A 14,361-nucleotide genomic window follows, 5' to 3' on the forward strand; every position below is an offset into this window, starting at 1 on the left:
AGTGTCTGAGGCCAGATTTCATCTTAGGTCCTCCTGATTCCAGGGCCAGTGCTCTATTCACTGTGCCACCTAGCTGCCCCAACAATTAATTTTGAAGGTACTGACATTTACAATCTATTGCCCAACTTCATGCCTTCTAAGAATTCAGTACTTTAGGGGTGGCCAGGTAGCACAGCGAGTAAGAGCACCGGCTCCAGCGTTGAGATGACCTGGAGATCGAATCCTGGGCTCAGACACTTAGCACCCACCCAGAAACCACTGGCCGTGTAACCTTGAACAAGTTACTTAACCCCAATTGCTTAGGGGCAGCCAGGTGGCTCAGCGAGTAAGAGCACCGGCTCCAGCGTTGAGATGACCTGGAGATCGAATCCCGGGCTCAGATACTTAGCACCACACCCAGAAATAACTGGCCGTATAACCTTGAGCAAGTTACTTAACCCTGATTGCTTTAAAAAAAAAAAAGAATTCAGTACTTTACTCAATTCTGTCTACAATGCTTTTTTTTAATTAACAAGAATTTATTTTCTCTCCCTTCTACTATCCCTACACACACACACACACACACACACACACACACACACACACACATATTGATCAATTTTAAAAAGAAATATGGGATTATATACCAGACAATACACAGAGGCAAATAAGTTCTACCTCTGTGATAGACATAATTCAGTTCAATTAGGAGAAAGTCCCAGATATCACCCAAAGGAGAAATTCCCCAAAGTCTCTACCAAAGCAAGCTATGGATAGGGACATGATGGAGACTGTCAACTCCTCTCATGTAAGCTTCTTTCCAGGGTCTTTCTCCCTACGGGAAGGCTGAAGAAAAGTTGGTATCACACATCTTCTTTCTCAAAGCTGAAAGCCAGTAGACCTAAAGAGACTAGATCTCTATTCTCTACTGTTCTTGTCAACTCTGTCTCACCCCTCACACAGGTGTGGGGTATGGATCACCACCTATGAGGAGAGAGTCTCATACCAGTGGGCTTTTGGGCTCCAGCTTATACCTACATGTATTTTTTTTTAATGTAAGGAAGTGATTGGGGGCAGGGGCACGTTTTCATAGATGGATTGGAAGGTGTAGTAGACAGTAGAAGAGGCTGCAGGAGGAAATGGGAGAAGGCGGACAAGGGCAGGTGACTGTTTTAGAAGGCAATGCTCCCCTGTATGCCCCCAGGACCAAAGGTACTTTGGGAAGGTCTATTGCCAATCTTCAGCAGTCCCTAGGAAGCCTGGTGTTGGCCACAGCTGCCAAAGTTCCAGAAATCACCTTTGCCATAGTTATTGTTATAGGCTGGTGGCACAGGACCAAACTCTGCTGCTCTTTCTGCTGTAGGAAAAATTGTAGCCACAGTTGCTACCATCTATACTGCTATCCACATTAATATCCTCAACCCTGATAGTGACTCAGACTCGGCCAGAGTTCTACTTCCCCTCTAGTCAAGGCTATTAGAGTTAACTGTGGTGGGGATCCATGTTGCTATGCATACTGTAGCAGGCCTTGACCCCAACTCCACTTATTCTGCTGCTTCTGCTGCATTTTACTTCTTAGGCCCACTCCATCCTTCACATCCATCCTCAGAGCCAAGGCCTCCCAGATAGCCATCCCCAAGGTTGGTTGGGTAACTAGTTACATAATCACCTCCTGCACAGATGGTTATATAATCACCTTCAAGGCTACCAGCATCTTGAGGGGCAGTCTGCAATGGAGGCCATCACAGAGCCATCTTCAAAGAAGCTGCTGCCAACATTCATTCGAAGGGTCCACCCTCCAATGGCCCATTGTCTGCCAACTCTCAGTCCCCTACTATTGAGGATGCAGCTGCCTGGATAGCAAAGGTTACTCTGATTCTTATCTGGGCCTAGGACCTACCTGAGACCCAGGCTTATTTCTTGTCTAACACCCATGAAGTAACAGTCCCTTCCTACCAAGTACAGCTGTGCAGCTATGGCCTTGGTCAAGTTGGAGAGGAAGTCAAGCACTGGGACCGGACCCCTTTAGCTACCAATTCACCACCATTAAGCAGCAGGTGAGCTGTGCAAAGGCCTCAAAACAGGCCTACTATATAGACCTTCAGGCTGACTGGTTGACAGCTCAAATAAACAGCTTATATAGCTGCTGTGAGCTCTCCATGGTACCAAACCTCATTGATGTTTAGCCTCAGCTGGCCAAAGCACTGGTCAGTCCAGATCACCCACTGGAACTAAGAGGCACATAGCAATTATGGAACTGGGAATTTGGAAATAAATAAAAAAAGAGATTCAAATATCTTGAAGACCAACAACTAGTAAACTGATACTTTGGGCCAAGTGAGCTACACATAGGTAGGTCTTAATCTGAGTTTCCTGCTGCTTGAAATAGAGACTATGGAGACAGATCTTCCACAGGTGCAAGATTATAATTAAAATCTAAGGGAGTTGTCAGAGTATAGGATGCTAAGAATGACTTTCTAGAGCTCAGGTCTAGTTCTGATTCAGCTAAGAGCCTCAAAGAGATTTAGTCATTCATGCTTATTGAAATAAGCACTTATTATATGCCTGTTATGTGGAAAGGACTGTACTTGATGGTGAGGATACTAAATCAAAACTGAAGTCATACCTGCCTTCAAGGAACTTAGAAACACATTGTAATTTGAGAACAATGACAACACTAAATAATTACAGAAATGAATGATAATAGCTAGTGTTTATATAGTGCTTTAAGGCTTATAAAAAACCCTGGAAGATAGGTGCTATTATTATCTTCATCTTACAAATGAAGAAATTGAGGCTGACAAAGGTTACGTGACTTGGTCACACAGCTAGTAAGTGTCTGAGGCAAGATTCAAACTTAGATCTTCAGTATGCTATTTACTATGCCACCTGGACCATGAAGGAGAATATTGCTAGGAAGGAGTTCTATGAGTAAGAGGGAATCGAGTGGTGTGAATTCCGGTTCAGGAAGCATCAGATCAAGCCAGATATAAATTAGCAGGGTAGACTGAGACCAGGGCAAGGAGGCTAATGCAATTTTCAAGGCCTCGAGATGAGGCTATGGACTCCCTTGGAGCTGCCCTCTGAAGTGGTAGAAGATTCCTATTGATCATTTGTGGCCAGGATTTTACAAGACTCTTCACCAGGGCCCCGAAATAATAGCTGGGGGGGGGGGGAAGGGAGAAAGGGAACAGAGAAGAGCTGGCAATGATCTTTATTTGCATATTTGTGGCTGTAATAACATACAACTGCTAACTGGCTATTTAACTTCTCCTCAATTCCATAAAGTCTGGCTTTTTGTTAAAGAAGAGGCATTGGAAAGGGGCACTGGAAAATTTCAGTACTGCCACTTAATATCTCTGTGGCTTTGGGTAGATCACTTCATTCTAGGCCTCAATTCATTTGTGAAATGTGGAGGATGGACCATATGACCTCTGGTGATGAAAGCCAGGTGAAGAGTCTGAATTAACTAAAAACTCCAATGATTTGAGGATCCTTTCAGAGAAGCACAGCCTAAAGGACTAGGAAAGTGATTCCCCTGCCATCCTCTAATCCATCTGGAGGACTGATCAGAGAATCAGTAAATTAGAAGGGACCTCAGTCCAATTCACTCATTTTATAGGTGAAGGAATGAGACTCAAGGAAGTGACTTGCCCAAGGTTACACAAAAAATAAATAGCAAAACTGGGATTAGCCTCTGGCTCCAAATCCAGTCCTCCTCTTGTATGATACTACTGTTCTATAGAGGTCACCCTTTAGAAGGGATATTAACCAGCCAGAGCATACTTAGAACAGGGGTCAGTAAACTCTTTCTGCAAAGAGCAGATAGTAAATATTTTAGACCTCATGGACCAAGAAGCAAAATCAAGAGTATTATGGAGATACTTATACAATAAGAGAAGTAATAAATTTCCACAGATTTTTAATTGATGAAATTCAAAATGTACTAATAATAGAGTGTAATCTTTGTAATACCTACCTACTGATGAGAAGGATGTAATCCTTTTGGGGAGGAATAATATTTTGCTTAATTGGGGTTCAAGATCATCAAAATAAATCACAAATGTTCATCTATTGAAGCTGACTTGTTATAAATTTTATGCCTTCCATCTTTGAAAATTTCTTTTCTCTCAGAGAGGTACTATCAAATAATGATATCAATCCATGATCACTTGATTTCAATTTAGTTGAAAGGCTAATAGTCTTCAACATGTTTGTTTTCTCTAGACACATTTCTGTGGTTGCTACCATCAAACACACTTTAATTAACGTACCATTGGTAAATGGCTTTGCTTGTTTGGCTAACACATGAAACACTTGCAAATTTACTTTGGTTGTAACTAGCTCCATTTTAATTTTTTTTCCATTTTTGTGAAGAAATACTGCTCTGATGAGAAATTGGTTTAGATTTTTGAATTTTTCTGCCTGCTGCTTTCCTATGAATTGGCAATATTATAAGTGCTTACTCTATTGATAACAACATATGTTGTGTTTTCTTAGCACAGCTATAGTATCATTGCATAATAAACATGATGCTTTGCCATCTAATTGATAGAGTAATCTGCTCTCCATTGTGCCTTAAAGGCTTGCCATTTGAAGTCTACTTTCCTCTTGCTGTTTCAACTTGATAAGTATACATTGGTAAGTATATATACATGTATGTATGTATGTGTGTGTACATACATATATATGCATATATGTATAAATGTGTATATATATATACATATATATAACAAATGCCATTGTACACACCATACTGAAAGCACCATCCAGTTATCATTTCGTCATTGCAGTTGGAGAGCACCACATACCATCTCCTGGTCTAGAGGAAAGACCCAGGAAAGTGAGAGGGTTGGAAATCAAGCCTTATGGTGAATAGCTAATAGTTAAGTAGTATGACTTTGGTAGTAGTGGGTGGGTCTTGAAACAATATTTGAAGTATTGTCACAAGAAAGGGGAAAAGTTGTCTCCTATGGCTACAACAGCCAGCACTTGATTCAATAGATAGACACAATGAAGCATCATACATGAGTTCACTGTAAGAAAGACTTACCAAAAAAAGAAAAAAAGAAAAAGCTCAAAATAAGCACAGTTGTTTTGGTCATTTCCCAGAAGTGGGATATCGACACAAGACTGTATGACCAGAGATAATGTAGAGTGCCTTCCTTCAGACTAAAGTGAGCAGTTGGACTAGATAATGAGTTATTACTCATTCTAAGATTCTGTGATTTTACTGTATGAGGAGATAGGATGGGGGGACAATTTGGGAGTGGGGGGAGGTGGCCAGTAGGAGGAAATTAGATTTCTGACTCTGGAGTTTGATCATTTTTTTTTTTTGCTTTTTGGAGGGGGGAGGGCAGGGCAATTGGGGTTAAGTGACTTGCCCAAGGTCACACGGCTAGTAAGTGTTAACTGTCTGAGGCCAGATTTTAACTCAGGTCCTCCTGACTCCAGGGTCAGTGCTCTATTCACTGCACCACCTAGCCACCCCAAGAGTTTGGTCAATTTTCCTTTGATTAAGCCTTTAATCATTTTCTGAGTAGCTAAAGCCATGCTCTTTATAATAAACAGAAATTAACAAGCTGACATCAATCTGCTGAGGAGAGGGGCTCTGCATCCCAGCAAGGGGATCCCAGTATGAAAAAAGGATCTTGGCACTAAGCTAAGAGGGATCTTGGCTATGTTTACCTGATACAGCCTGGGGAAAGTCATCTGGGTAAGACCTCCCTAGCTGAGTAGAGGGGGGGATCATTCAGTGATGCAGATGATCTGATCAGAATCGAGATTCTTCACCCTTCTTCAAGCAGTGGATCATATCTTTTGCCTGTTGGTACTACCTTAGAAAGATCCCCCTCCCAAACCCTTAGCCTCTGGTCACTTGTTGTGATAGTAATGGCAATTAAAGATTCCCCTGTATTGGCTTGGTTTTCAAATTGATTGTGTTAAAACCCAGAATTTGTTAATCCCACCTGTGGGATGGGCTTGTTGATGTGAAAAGAAAGTCCTGAACTGGGAGGAGCTGTTGATGTAGATTTGGAGAGACACTAGAGAGAGGCGGAAGATCTTTTTGGAAGCAGCACCTCGTGGAGAGAGAGACTAAGAGAATTGCTGGTGGCCGCTTTGAATTGCCCTGGACTTTTGAGACCTGCCCCCTGAGCTGCCAAGGACTGAGGAGACATGGCTGTTTTGCTGGTACTTTTTCTGTCTGTTTTGATGTTGTTTTGCCAGATTTGTCCACTGGTGAAAGACAGTCCTTTTGTTGAAGAAGTCCTGGAACCTGGCTGTTCGCTAAGAAGCCCTGAGACTGTCCTGCAGACAGAGAGTGAATACTGTCCACTGGTGAGGGACAGTACTGTTGTTGCATGGGTCTGGAGACTGTCCTGCAGACAGAATGAATACTGTCCACTGGTGAAGGACAGTGCTGTTGTTGCAGGGGTCTGGGAGCCTTTCTGTTGGTTCAGAAGCCCTGAAGAAGGATTTTCTTGTTGTATGTTTACAGAAATCCTGGGAGAGGGCTTTGCTAATGTGTTCAGGGGTTCTAGGACTGTTCTACAGACAGAGGATGAATTCATGAAGGGACTGGCAATGTATCTTATGGCCTTGCTAAGCCTTGTCTCCCCAGGAACTAAGATTGCTGAGAACTTTCCTCGTGTCAAGATGAAGAAAAGACCTCCATTTGGGTATTAAGTGCTGTGTTTAAACTTGATGTAACTCTGGGGTAGATTCAATTGTGATCCAGGGGTGGGGAACTTTTGACCTTATGTTTGGAAACTAATCTCCATTTGAGAAGAGGGGCTTTGTGGTGGACTTAATTAAGGTATAGCCTAGGGGTGGAGAAGTATTTAGAACAGAGACTTTGTGATTGATTGAATGATTGGAAGGTCCTGGGGTGGGGTAGTACTTGGAGATTATTTAATCACGCTTAGTAAATGCTGTATTTTGAATGATGTCATGTTTTGATCTTCTCTGTTCTTGGTTTGTCACTGAATAAAATAGAGAGCACCTATGCTGGTATTTTGAACCTGGGAAGTTGCCTTCTTTTGGCATTACATTACACTTGTCTACTCTATAAAGTCCAAATAGCTAATATCACTTGAAGAACTTGATAATTCCCTCTTTTTAGATGAGAAATGGAAAGACTCAATACTGACACTAGGCAATTATTGTATAGCGCTTGGACAAACCTGTATCCAGTTTGGGTCTGTAGCAGCAAGCACCCCAAGCGTCCTCAGGGTTTGCTACCAGCACAGGTTCTTAGATCTGCTTTGATAAAGGAAAGCAACTCAAAATGGGTTAACAAGCTTCCTTTAATCAGTCAGATATGTATCGTTTACCTCGTTCAGGGGAAAAAGGTCAGCACCCCGAACTTCAGAATATACAGACAGAATTATCAAGACAGAAACAGATCAAGTAGACAGATTTCCAAGCTGTCCAACCATTACATCCATACCTCTGGATAACGGCTTCCCATAATCCAGATCAAATCACAGAACACTTCTCAAAGTGAGCCCCAAAACAAAGCCTCACATCAGGGCTTATATAGCCTTCTCCTGGCTCAGAGAATGTAACAACCTTTTGGACCCACTGGACAATCAAAAAGTATCTACTGAAAAACAAGCCTCCCACACCAGGCTCCAGGTGCACTTTAGCCTAGGGGCAGGGAAGATCTTTAAATTTGCATTTCCATTACAGGGTCCCAGCCCCATAGTAGAAAAGAAGCCTCCTCTGTTTATGTATTTACTGGAGGAGGGCAGTAAGGTAGTTCTCAAGAATATTTCTTTGGTGTTTCCTTGGTGCAAAAAAAAATAGTGTATGCTGCTATAGCTCAAATTTTTCCCATCTAAACATTACTATGTTTCTGTAATAACAGAAAACATTTAACAGAAAAGTCAGACTATGGTCATTTTTTCTTTTTCATTTCCTTGTCTTTTAAAAATAAATTTATTTGTTTAATATTTTTGCAAGCATTTATAATCTGTCCATCCCACAGACTATATGGTATATGATAAAAGGTATTGGTCTAAGCATAATTTCTTTCAGACTGCTATCCAGTTTTCTCAGCCATTTCTGTAAAATAATGACAAAACGCTAAATAATGAGTCCTTTCTCTGGTAACTGGGGTTTTTCTTTGGTTTTTGTCAAACACTATGTCACTGTGTTTCTTTGCTTCTGTTTGAACCCAGTCTGTTCCACTGATCAATCTCTGTGTGTTTTAACCAGTACCAAATCCTTTTAATGATTGCTACTTTGTTGTACAATCTGAATGAAATATTGATAGACCCCCTTCCCTCCCATTTCAAAAAATGTATTACTCTTGATATGCTTGGGTTCTTGTTACGCCAGATAAATTTCATTATTATTTTTCCAAACCCTATAAAATATTCTTTTGGTAATTTGATTAGAACAGCAGTGGATAAATAAATCAATTTAGGTACCATTTTTATTATATTGGTTCAATCTGACCATGAACAATTAATGTTTCTCCATTGATTTAGATCTACCTTTATTTCTAAAAAAGAGTGTTTCATACTTAGAGATCAAATATAACACACACACACACACACACACACACACACACACACACAGAGTTTCTCAGTGTAGTTTGGTAGCTATAAACTCCCAAATATTTTCTAGCTTCTACAGTTATTCTGGATAGAATTGTTCTAACTCTTCCTGCTGGGGGTTGTTGGTAATATATATATAAACACTGCTGATAGTAATATATAATAATATAATATAGATATAATGGTAATATATATATATATGAATGTTGTTATTCATGTGGTTACATTTTGGTTACTACAACTTTGCTAAATGTATTATTTCAATTAATTTTTGGTTGACTATTTAGGGCTAAGTAAATCATCATATCATCTATCAAAAAAAAAGATGATCTGTTTCATCTTTGCTTCTATTCCCTTAATTTTTTTTCTTCTTTTTTGCTCTGGTTAATATTTCTAGCATTATGATAAATACTAGTGGGGATAGTGGCATCCTTTCTTTATCCCTGGCCTTATCAGAAACCTTTCTGACTCTTCTCCGCTATATATGCTATTTGCTCTTGAAATTAGATAGATATTATTTACTATATAAAGGAACGGTCTATTTCTTTCTAAAACTCTAAAAAGTTATTTTATAGAAATGGCTGTTGGATTTTGTAAAAAAAAAAAAAAACTTTGCAGCATTTATTGATAAGATCACATAGCTTTATTATAATAGCTCCCCCTTATCATCAGAGGATAATATCCCCAGTGGATTCCTGAAACTATGCATAGTATGCAACTCTATACAGATGGTTCTTGGTTTATATAAATTTGCATTAAGCAAATTCAACTTTAGGTAAAGAATTCTGAAAGAATTTCTGAAAGAAAACCACATCCCAAAAGAACATCTATGTTAATTTTATTGTACTGTGTTCTCTCTCTCCACTCCTGCCCCTAGGCTTTGCATTCTACAGCTTCCCACTGACCCATCACCAAAAAACACCCCAAAGCTTTTAAGTTAAACCAGAAAAATGACTGTATGGGAAGGGGACAGGGCAGAGGGAGGAAGGGAGAGTAGAGACTACTGCAGAATCAGGGATTTTGCTTGAGACCTCCCACCTGCAAAAGTGTCAGCCTTAGGGTGTCTATCTTCCATCTATCCACCCTACCCCCCACCTGTCTTGAATGTGTGCTAACTCCATTCCTCCAAAGGCTCACAACCCACTTCTTGACTCCCTCATTCACCTGGAATTCATGGTTTAAAAGGAAGCCAAGAATAAGCAAAGCCTACAGCTAGGTGGTGCTGCAGTGGATAGGATGCTGGGCCTTGAGTCAGGAAGATTCATCTTCCTGAGTTCAAATCTAGCTGTGTGACCTTGGGTAATCACGTAATCCTGTTTGTCTCAGTTTTCTTGTCTGTAAAATGATCTGGAGAAGGAAATGGCAAATCACTCCAGTATCTTTGCCAAGAAAACACCAAGTGGGATCATGAAGCATTGGCCGCAACCAAAAAATGACCAAACGCTATTCATATTATTAACATTCGTCATTACATTTATTTATAATCTTCCTTATGTTGAACCAACTTTGCATTACTAGTATAAATGCAATTCAGTCATAGCATATAATCTTTCTAATATGGTGTTATCAATTCACTAATATTCTAATTTTAAGTTTTTTTTATTTTTAAAAAGTTTTATTGACATTTCTTGACTTTATTTGACAGCCATTTTGGGGGAGGAAAATTCCCCCTCCCACTCCAGATTGAACCGTCTTTTATAGTAAACAAAACAAGATGCCATAACATTTAGGGGTGCCTATAGCATTCTTCCCTAGTAGTTTCTTGCCTTCCTGCTCTGAGGAGGGAGATGCTTCATTGTTTGCTTGGGTTTTCCTTGGCTCCTTTTTTTGTGATGTTTTCATCTACATTGACTAGGTTTTGCCTATATTGGATCCTTTATTTCTTCTGATTCCATCAGTTTATATTCTTTTCTTTTTTTCCCATTTTTCAAATGCTTTATAAACTTCCGATTTACATCATTCACTTCTGCCAGATTTTGAGTTACAAATTTTCTCCCCATTTTTCCCCTACCCACAACTGCAAACTAGCAGTCCCACAGGATATCCCCTCCTCCAATCATCTCTCTCCCATATTTTCTCCCATACCCCTTTAGACTTTTCCAGTAGGGCATGGTGGATCTCTATGCCCCAGTGCCCTGTATATTTTATTTCCCAATTACATGTAAAATAGTATTAATAATAGTATATATATATATATATATATATATATATATATATATGTATATATGTATATATTTATATATTTAAACATTTGATTTTAAAACTTTGAATTCAAGATTTATTCCCTTCCTCCCTTGACACCCACCCTTACTGGGAAGATAAGCAGTTCAGTATAGGTTGTACATGTGTAGCTAACATAAAACAATAACATAGTAGATATATTGTAAAAGACTGACTATATTTCCCTCCCTCCTATCCCACCTCCCACTTGTTCTATTCTCTACTTTGATCCCATCCCTTTTCAAAAGTGGATGCTTCCAACTTCCCTCCCCCCAGTCTGCCCTCCCTTCCATCATCCCCACTCTCATCCCCTTCCCCCATACTCTCCTGTAGGGTGAGATACCCTATTTAGTGTGTATTTCATTCCCTCCCCAAGCAAAATTCAATGAGAATAAGGTTGACCCGCTCCTTTTTGCCTTCCTATTCTTCCCCTCCATTGGAAACATTTTCCCTTGCCTCTTCTATATGAGATAGTTTACCCCATTCTGTCTTTCCCCATCTCCTCTCATTATATACCTCTGTCATCTCTTAATTTCATCTTTTAAGTATCATCCCTTCTTGTTAAATTGGTCCTGTGCCCTCTATCTATGTATACCTGTAAACATATATACACACATTCATATATGTTTCATATGCCCATATACCCTCATATATACACATTTACATATATTTCTATTCCTTCAACTATTTTCATACTGACAAAAGTTTCATCAGTTACAATTATTGTTTTTCCATGTAGGAATGTTAATAGTTCAACTTTGATAAATTTCTTATGATTTCTTTTCCCTGTTTACCTTCTCATGCTTCTCTTGCTTCTTGTATATGAATGTCAAATTCTCTATTCAACTCTGGTTTTTCAGCAAGAATGCTTGAAAGTCCTCTATTCCACTGAATGACCATATTTTCCCCTGAAACATGATACTCAGTTTTGCTGAGTAGGTGATTCTTGGTTTTAATCTCAGCTCCTTTGACCTCCGGAATATCATATTCTAAGCTCTTCGATCCCTCGGTGTAGAAGCTGCCAGATCCTCAGTTATCCTGATTGTATTTCCACAATATTCAAATTATTTCTTCCTGGCTGCTTGTAATATTCTCTCCTTAATCTGGGGATTCCAGAACCTGGCTATAATATTCCTAGGAGTTTTCTTTTTGGGATGTTTTCAGGAGGTGATCAGCAGATTCTTTCAACCTCAATTTTGCCCTCTGGTTCTAAAACATCAGGGCAGTTTTCTTTGAGAACATCCTGGAGGATGATTTCTAGGTTCTTACTTTGATCATGGCTTTCAGGTAGTCCAATAATTTTTAAATTACCTCTCCTGGATCTATTTTCCAGGTCAGTGGTTTTTCCCATGAGATATTTTACATTGCCTTCTATTCTTTCATTTGTTTGGATCTGTTTAACAGCATCTTGATTTCTCATCAAGTCTTTAGCTTCCATTTGCTCCAATCTAATTCTGAAACAATGATTCTCCTCAGTGAGCTTTTGAGATTCTTTTTCCATCTGACAAATTTGGCTTTTTAAGGCATTCTTCTCCTCATTGCCTTTTTGAGCCTCTTTTGCCATTTGAGCTAGTCTGTTTTTTAAGGTATGATTTTCCTCAGTCAGGCTGTTGACTCTCATTTCATAATTTTCTCACATTGTTCTCCTTTCTCTTCCCAATTTTTCCTGTACTTCTATTATCTACTTCTTAAGGTCCTCTATGGCCTGTAACCAGCTTGCATTTTCCTTTGAAGCTTTTGGTGCAGGAGTTCTGACTTCACTGTCTTCCTCCTGTTCCATGCTTTGCTCCTTTTTGTCCCCAAAATAGGAGTCTAATGTTGGAATCTTCTGTCTGCTTTGTTTCCTTTGCCTGGTCATGTTGCCCCTCAGTCACTTGACCCCTGGGCTTTTTGCCACAGTACGACTCTGCCACCAGACAGGGAAGCTTTTCCAAACACTGGGGTTTTCTCAGCTGCTGGACGTATTAGATGGGTGCCCTCTCTCAGGCCTCCACACACTCTGGCAAGCTGGACACACACCCCAGGACCTCCACCCTAGACTGCAATCCAGATCCAAGCAGGTTAAAGCAAGAGTGATTGCCCCTCAGACTGGTTGGTCCCCCTACACTCTGCAGGCCAGGAGCTGAAGCTGCCACATGGCACTGGCTGGCTGTGCCAGGCATCTCAGCAGCTTCTCACCCCGGGGGCAAAAGCCGATGCACTCCCACTTACTGGTCCCAAAGTCCAGAGTACACTGAACTCTCACTTTGTCCTTTGCATCTCTGTGTTGATAATTCTGGAAATGGCCACAGCTGCTGCTGATCTGGAGTCCCTCCAACCAGTGGCTGGTCAGAGCCGCCCTGGGGCTAAAACCTCCGCCTCATGTGGGTCTGGGCTCGGCTCCCAGAGAGCTGTGCTGGCTGATTCCTGCCAGCCTGCTAGGCTGTCCTCAGTGGGAGGTTAGCTTCTCTGTGTCATTTTGTGTGTTCTGCAGCTCCAAAGTTTGTTCAGAGTCCCCTTTTTACATTGATTGGGGAAGGTGGAAGCTGGAGCTGCTCGAAGGTTGTACTTCTACTCCGCCATCTTGACTCTGCCCCCCCTAATTTTAAGTTTTTACATCAAAGTTCATTAGGGATATTGGTCTATAGCTTTCTTTCTCCACTTTGTTTCTCCTTGACATAAATGTCAAGACCATATTGCATTGTAGAAAGCAAATGGAAGGATGCCTTCTTTTATTATCAAAGTTTGTGTAAAATTAGAATTTGTTATTCTTCAACTGTTTGATAGAATTTGCCTCTAAATTCATCTGGTTCTGGACTATTATTTTTCTTTCGAAGTTCATTTATGACTTGCTAAATTTCTTTTTCTGGTGCTGGCTTAAATACTTCTTTTTTTCTTTTGTTAACCTTGGTATTTCATATTTTTTGAGTATTTATCCATTTCCTCTAAGTTATCAACTTTGTTAGTATATAATTGGGCAAAATAGTTTCTGATAATTTTATTTTTCTTCAGTCAAGAGTTCTTTTTCATTTTTGATATGAACAACTTAGTTTTCTTCTGTCTTTTCAAAATCATACTAGCTCTCTCTTTATCTATTTTGTTAGGTTTTTTTCTCCAAAAAGCCAGCTGCCAGTTTATTTATTAATTCAATTGCCTTTTTGCTCTCAATTATATCAAATTTTCCTTTGATTTTTCAGAATTTTTGTTTTGTTGCTTAGTTGAAGATTTTTGATTTGTTGTTGTTCAAGTTTTTTTAGTTTTTTTCTCTTTCTTCTCTTTTTTGTTGATGAAAGCATTTAGAGCAATAGCTTTTCCCTAATTGCCTTAGTTGCAACCCATAAGCTTTCCTATGCAATAGACCCTGTGAACAGATGGATGAAATCTATGGACTCCTCAGAATAATGTTTTTAATGGCAAAACAAAATACATGGACTTGCAAAAAAAAAACAATTATACTGAAATATAACAATATGACATGACATTACATAACATAACATAGCATAACATAATATATATATATATATATATATATATTTTTTTTTTTTAAGTAAGGGAGGTGGAGCCAAGATGGTAGAGTATAGGAAGCAGTATAGCCAAGCTCTCCCAACATTCCCCACTA

The 14,361-nt window shown here is 39.7% G+C and overlaps 1 protein-coding gene across 1 annotated transcript in view; it reads left to right on the forward strand.

Annotated features, from left to right (window-relative positions):
* The window catches only part of VAMP7 (vesicle associated membrane protein 7), a 427,850-nt gene that overhangs the window by 261,048 nt on the left and 152,441 nt on the right, over nt 1-14,361 (forward strand). The gene's annotated exons all lie outside the window — the stretch shown is intronic.

Source organism: Petaurus breviceps, unplaced genomic scaffold, assembly GCF_028583685.1.
Source record: "Petaurus breviceps papuanus isolate PSGF00001 unplaced genomic scaffold, PetGlider_PUasm1.0 90601, whole genome shotgun sequence".
NCBI lineage: Eukaryota > Metazoa > Chordata > Mammalia > Diprotodontia > Petauridae > Petaurus > Petaurus breviceps.